Source organism: Papaver somniferum, chromosome 7 (assembly GCF_003573695.1).
Source record: "Papaver somniferum cultivar HN1 chromosome 7, ASM357369v1, whole genome shotgun sequence".
Lineage (NCBI taxonomy): Eukaryota > Viridiplantae > Streptophyta > Magnoliopsida > Ranunculales > Papaveraceae > Papaver > Papaver somniferum.
Genome location: NC_039364.1, coordinates 32,577,604 through 32,585,082, shown reverse-complemented (window position 1 = coordinate 32,585,082; position 7,479 = coordinate 32,577,604). Strand labels below are relative to the sequence as shown.

Below are 7,479 nucleotides of genomic sequence, written 5' to 3'. Positions count from 1 at the left end.
GTAGCAACTCTTGGTTGTGGGTGAGATCAGCTAAGGGAATCAAGTGCGTAGTATCCTGCTGGGATCAGAGACGTAAGGGGCGCAACTATACCTTGAATCAGTGTGAGATTGATTAGGGTTCAACTACAGTCCAGACCGAAGTTAGTTTGTAGTAGGCTAGTGTCTGTAGCGGCTTAATACAGTGTGGTGTTCAATCTGGACTAGGTCCCGGGGTTTTTCTGCATTTGCGGTTTCCTCGTTAACAAAATTTCTGGTGTCTGTGTTATTTATATTCTGCATTATATTTCGTTATATAATTGAAATATCACAGGTTGTGCGTAAAGATCAATCAATTAGAATATCGAACCTTTGGTTGTTGATTTAAATTGATTCACACTTGGATATTGGTCTTTGGTACCATCCAATTTATTATCCTTGTATTTTATAAAGACTAGCGATTTTTATTTTCTTGAGTAAAGATCAAATCAAGTGAGAGAGATATTAACTCCTCAATATACTTTTCTCTAGATTGAGTCTGACTGTCTAGTTGATTCTCTAGAAAGTATATTGGAGTTAGTCCATACAGATTGCTAATCGAAATATTGTGTGTGGTTGTTATACCCCCACTTTTTTAGCTAGTGATTGCTTTGACCCTAACATGATGATTAGTATAGCTAATCTCATTTTGGACACCTTCCAACAAATTTTGAAGATTATTGATGTTCTATTGGATGTCACCAAATTCCATCTTGTTCCACTGAGATAAAGCAATTCTAGCACTATGTTGTCTTTGGTTTAATTTAAATACAGGACTACCCTGTACATCAACATTCCAAGTAGATTCAAGATTATGCATAAAAGTGCTATGTCCAATCCAAGTTCCAAAAAATTTAAATGGCCTCCAAAGATTTCTAGGTATATAATCAGTTATAAGAAGCACAGTGCAATCATCAGAAGCAATAAAATTCATATGCAAAAACTTAGCATTAGAGAAATTCAAAGACAAGTCATTATTACTTAGAGCCATGTCCAATCTAGCTTTCTTAGCCCCAGTACCATATGAATTACTAGTCCAAGTATAGCTCCTACCTTCATACCCAATATTAGTTAGACCAGCATCATTAACAGCATTTTGAACTCATTTATCTGAGCTATTATTATTTATGTCTAACTGGAAATTTAAATCTCCTATAACTAACCAAGGTTGTTGAACATCTTTACTAAATTCAGAAAGAAAATTTCATTGGATTTTGTTAGGATCTGTATAAGTAGAGCCATACATGAAAGAAATAAGGGCCTTTGGCTTGCTAGGACACAATTGAGCCAAAACATGAATAATATTATTTTCACATTCAATAACTTCAGCATCAATACCATATTTCCACATGAGTATAAGACCACCAGCATATCTAACTCTATCAATGCAAGCATAATTAGGATAATGAACAGAATCGACAACTGAAATCATTTTTTCTTCATCAATTTTTGTTTCACAAAGAAAAATTAAATCAGGACTTTGAGTTTTTACCAAATTTTGAAACTGATCTTTTGTGACTTTATTTGCAATACCTTGCACAATCCATGATAAAATCTTCATATTGAAATTTAAAAACCTTAAGACAAATAATGGATAAGGATTTAAAAAAATTACCTTAGTCTCCTTTGTGTTGCATTGTTGGATATCCCTTATTGTGACCATGTGTGTTTCCCGTGTGTTCACCAATTTGCCATTACTAGTATCACCATGTTCCAAAACATGAGTAACTGGAAAATTATTTCTCTGCCTCTTACCCAGCCTTTCTCCTTCAGCAATATCATCATGAACACTTTCAGAATCAAAAATTGAGATAACGGCATAACCATCCTTTGGAGGAACAAAAACAACACCCTTGATATAATTTCTCTTAGAGAAAATAGGAACTTGATCCCCTTCTCTAGCAATTACTATCTGTTTCCTTTCACCTAATTTAATTTCACCAAAAAAGTGAAGCTTAGCATGCAACATCCTTACAAGCACCTTTTGTATGATCAATAATGAAACAGTTTGGAAAAAAATTTATGTGGTTGTTTCTCATAGAAGAGCTTGATCCATCTAGTTGATCTTGCATTAGTAATTGCCATAAATCCCCTCCTGAAAGGATAGTTAAGATGAACTTGAACACACACCCTAACAAGGTCACCTCCAACTTGAACACCATCTTCAGGTTCAATTGCATAAACTGCACCCATAATGCTATCTATTATAGCAATGACCTTCACATTCATATGTTCTGGAAGAATTTTCTTAACTCGGATCCAAAAGCATTGGTTACTCTAGTCCAAATCTTGATAGATAACCTCAGAATTGTAATAACAAAAATTTACTAGATACCTATTGATACTCCAAGGACAAGTATCAAAGACTTTTTTGTGAGTATCTTTATCTTTGAATTGAAACTCCGTATTATTATTATCCAGTTCAAAAAAACTTTAATATCACCTGCTGGGATAAAATCCTAAATGAAACCAAGAAATTTTTCTACAGTCTTAAGATCCAGTTTTCCTTTAACAAATTTTTTACCAACCAGACTGAATTCCTCCTCAATTCCTTCTTTATCTTCATCGTTATCATCACGATGATAAACAACCTCATCTACGTTCCCAAGATCCAACGCAGCTTATATAAACTTTGTAGCTAGATCTGAGACTGAATTAGAATTTTCTTCCGACATTTGACAAACAATAAACCTTTGAGAAACTAAGAGAGTATTTTGAGATGAATGAAAACCTGTGAAGCACCACATTTATAGAAATGTAAACCTAGAAAAATTGGAAATAGGTTGATATTGTGATAGAAATTATTCCTAGTTTCCCGTAACTGAGAATATATTCTTAACTGGATATTTCTTTCCAAGAGAAAATCTGCTTCAGAAAAAGGAAAGTGATAGCTGTAGATAGTACCGATAATAATGAGAGAAACTAATGGAACAAACTTTGAATTTCACCAAGACGCGACATTCTCCAACCCACTGAGTTACTGATGCGAATCGGCATAGAAGATTTTCCAGACGAACAATCATGGCATACTTGACAAACACAGTAGCTTCAAAAAACATCAGAACAACTTTTACAAACGCTTGAATCACAACTGTAAACATAGTAAACACCATTTGGGATATCACCAACTGCAAAAATATTAGGAGATAGAAGTATTTAGTTAGCCATCAATATGAAAATCTAATAAAATCAAACATAAAAGATTTTCAAAAATTTTAAAAGTGAATATTTGTTTTGCAAACATTGAACAAATTAAGATCTTATATAAATGATACTATTAAAGATTCAAATCATGAAGAAAACAAATTAAATTAAAGGAAAATCAAAAAAACATTGAAGAGAAAAAAATTGAATGAGTTAACTCAATTTAATCACCAATCCTCCTGGACAAATTTTTTTGAATCCATAGAAAATTATAGTTTTTTTCTTTTTCTTTTTGAAAAGGAAATTGTAATTGATACAATATAATCGGTTCTAACTTCAAATGGGGGCTCTGACCTTATTACATTTTCTCTTTTATAAAATTTATCCTTACACTTTGAAGAAAAAAAAACACACAAAAAAAAATTATCTCTGTATTTTGACTTTGTAGTCAATATATTTCCTTGAAGACAGTTGACTGAAACAAATGAGAATTAGGGTAAAAAATAAAATGCTCCATATAAGAAGTGTACAAGAGGAAATTTCTTCTGATGGCGATGAAGTAAAAAAAAAAAAACTATTTGAGCAGCAACAATGGCGATGATCGAGAAGTGGAAATTTCTTCCAGAGGGGATTCTGATGGACATCCTCACATGGTTACCAGTCAAGTCCGTCTTGCGATTCAGGTGTGTATCCAAGAATTGGTGCAATCATTTCACGAACCCTGATTTTATTAAAATTCATACTAATCATTCTAATCAACTGAATCATTTTAGTATCATCCTTTCAAAACAAAAACCAACTTTCTACGATTCAGATGAACCCTATACTGCTTCATTCCCTTCTCTTGATTACAACATTACCACTTCTACATTTGATATGTCTGTTGAATATCACTGTCCATTTCACTACTGGAAATGATATATTCGTATCCTTGGTATTTGTAATGGATTGTTTTGCCTCCTGTCTGATCCTGAACTGTTATGCATTTGGAACCCAATTACTAACGAGTATAAAAAAATACCAGAAATACCCGATTTACCTCCACAAACTCAATCTGTATTTTCTGTTCCAGCACATGGGTTTGGTTACGATTGCAAGACCGGGGATTACAAAGTAGTTAAAATTATTACTGGTGGGAGTGATAGGGTTTCTCAAGTTAGAGTATATACTCTAGGAACAGATTCCATGAGAGCACTCGAGAATATTCATTATGTGTTTTCTCTACTTGGAAGAGCAAATGGAGTGCTTTTAAATGGAGTTCTGCATTGGCTGGTACATCCCTGCAACAGAGGTGAAAACACTATTAGAGTTATACTTTCTTTCGATGTCGGGGATGAGAAATTCAGGGAAATGCAACTACCGATTCCTCTGTGTGGTGCACCTGAAGGTGATAAGTATTATAAGACATCTATTGGCTTGTTGGATGGTAAACTTTGCTTATCTTGGTACGTTAGTGATGGGAACGTAGATGTATGGGTTATGCAGACTTATGGTGTAATAGAATCTTGGACTAAACTTTTCAGCGTTAGCAGGCTAAAAGAAGATATCGAGCTTGTGAGGCCTGTACAATCTTCCAAGAATGGTGATATCTTATTATTTGGTCAGCCTTTAAACTGTGTTGACCCATATAATGGGGATTTAATCTTGTATAACCCAATGAATGGAAATGCTAGGTTTTTGGACACAAGTAGTTATCAGCCGCTGGAAAATGCGCACACTTATGTTGGTAGTCTGGTTTCGGTTAAATCTATTTGTGATGCAAGCCATGAAGTTGTAGAGCAGGCAATATTACAATAAGCTGATAAAAAAAACTTCAAGAAGGAGACGGTTAATATGAGTAGGTTTTGTAGAAGCACAATCCGTGCATGCATCTTTTTGTTAAAAGAAGCAGAAAGCTAGATCTGTCTCTGTATACCATCCTTGTGATGCAGCACCTTCATGGATGGGCTTTTGGTATGTATGTTACTTTTACTGTCTTTCTTTTTCTATTAGTTTTGCTGTCTGTTTACCTTGGTATGTTCAGGAATATATGTTACTTTTGTTATGCATAGTAGTTCTACTTATGTAGACTCGCTAGCATCTCCATGTTTATCGTAAAACATGTTACCATCTTGGAATGAACCACTATAAGCTTATGGGATAATAGGACCTTCTAATCTTGCAAAATAAGTATTCTGAGATTGTGTTTGCTTCTCTTTGTTTACTCTGAGGTTTGGTGTGATAAATATATTACCTGGTTCCCCAATTATTCCGCTTCAGAACAAGTCTCACTATATTTTCACCCTGACAATAAAATCTGGAATTCCCAACACACAACCCAAAGTCTGTTTCTTTCTTCGGGCCACTCTTTCAAATAAACTTTCAGTCTACAAAGAAGTTCCCCAACAGCCTATAACTATACTAGTCAAGTTCAAAAGGCCGTGGATTCTAAAACTGATTCCCATCTGTGCACGGAGTCAGTTATCGAGTAACCATTGCAGGAATTTGAAGCTGGCCCCCACTAAAAATTATCTGTAATTAGTTCATCAACATTCTTCTTACTGCCTTTGAAAGGCAATACTATTTCTTTCTCCCAAGAGTACAAATTCCATGGAGAACAGCTAAAATAGAATAAAGAAATTATGATTATGAGTGGGTTTCATCTCTACCCTGGCTAAGAAAATTTTACCGCAACAGGTTGCACTGGTTGCTGCACTTGGATCCCCTTTACAACCCCATTCTCTACTTGTGCATAAATATCCATCAACTTGGTCAGTAATTATAACTTGGAATTTAGGGATAAGGCCACTCTCTGATTGATTGTTGCTACAATTCTATCCCTTATGTTCAACTACCCTACATTCTTTGATAATTGCCGAAATCAGAAAATATGGAGCTGTTATTAGTGATGATGAATTGCAGTAGAGAGCTATCAAGACCTTGTTGGACCTACTGGTGTTGTCTATGCTGTGGAGTTATGGATGTGGAAGGGATTTAGTTAACATGGCAAAGAAGTGTACAAATGTTATAACCATCACTGAAATTGCTAGGCATCCTTCTAAGTATAGAATGAGAATGTTGGTTGGAATAGTTGATGTTATTTTGTCTGATGTTGCTCAACCTGACCAGATGTGTGCTCTACTTGTATGAATTCTGCAGTATGCGTTATGTGAAAATTTATCTTTTTCATATGTTATGTGTGTATTTTACCTTGTATGTACACCATTTGCAATATCAAATGCTGTACTCCAGGTTAACGTTTTTTTTTTTTTTAATTCATAGTTGAGAATATCATTTTTACTGTTTGTGTTTATCTATTTTTTTGTTAATATAAAATACATCATCTCTCTGTAGTGCTGTTTTATTTTCGAATGCGTTTTCGGTTTTTTGTTTAGGGTCCTTGGGATTAAAAGATTTCAGTGACCATGTTGGTGTACCTGTTGACTTGGTTAGTCGTTTTTGTTTACATTTATGACAACCAGCATATGATAAGATGTACTCGGGTTCCCCTTCTTACATTACGGGTGATGTAAAATCAAGTTTCTGGTGCTTTTGTCTTAATGCTGTTATGGTATATTATGTCTTACAGTTTTGTTTATCTTGATGCTTTTGTCCGACTTGTAATGTTCGATTGTTTCAATGTCCGAGTATTTAATCTATTTCAACTCTTTCCAGTGGGTTATTTTCTTTCGAATTTCGCCTTAGTTTTGAATTTTCAGTATTCCACAACAGTTTTGTTTACGATCTGTCTTTCTAATATTGTTTCCGTGCCAAATCTACGGATTTTGGTTGCACCTACGATGACTAGCATATGATCAGACATACTCGGATTCCCCTTCAGACATTATGGGTGATGTAAAATCGAGTTTCTGATGTGATATGTCTTCCAATTTCAATTACTATAACATGTTTTTCTTTAGATTATTTTTTTTTACCTAGCTTACACTGTGCAGCTTGTGAAATGCTGGTGAGTTCAGTAAGAAAACCAGTCGCTGATATTTTTGTTGTTGAAAGAAGTTCAAGTGGTTACCAATTTGTATAGCTGCCTCTTGTGTTTGCGTCAAAATGTGCATTCAGTTACCAGCTACCTGCAGGCTAGGATCTTAACTCTGAATGCTTTATATTTCCTTGAAAGTGGAGGTCACATTGCAGTATCTGTTAAGGACGAAGTGTATCAATCCATGGTTCCAGCAGAGGCAGTCTTAGCGCAAGAAGTGAAGAAACTGCAGCAAGACCAGTTCAAGCCATCTGAACAAGTCACGCTTGAGCATTTGAGCGATATCATGGTTGTATGTTGGTGGTTGCAGAATACAGAGTACCCAAGACAGCCAAATCTGTTGC

General features: G+C 34.9%; 2 non-coding genes across 2 annotated transcripts; both read left to right on the top strand.

Moving 5' to 3' along the window:
- The first annotated feature begins 6,617 nt into the window (after positions 1 to 6,617).
- Positions 6,618 to 6,689, top strand: LOC113300849. Its single transcript, XR_003335958.1, has one exon. It is a non-coding gene; the product is annotated as a small nucleolar RNA snoR60 (small nucleolar RNA).
- A 254-nt stretch (positions 6,690 to 6,943) lies between these two features.
- On the top strand, positions 6,944 to 7,015 carry LOC113300847. The gene has a single exon (XR_003335956.1). It is a non-coding gene; the product is annotated as a small nucleolar RNA snoR60 (small nucleolar RNA).
- Positions 7,016 to 7,479: the final 464 nt, after the last annotated feature.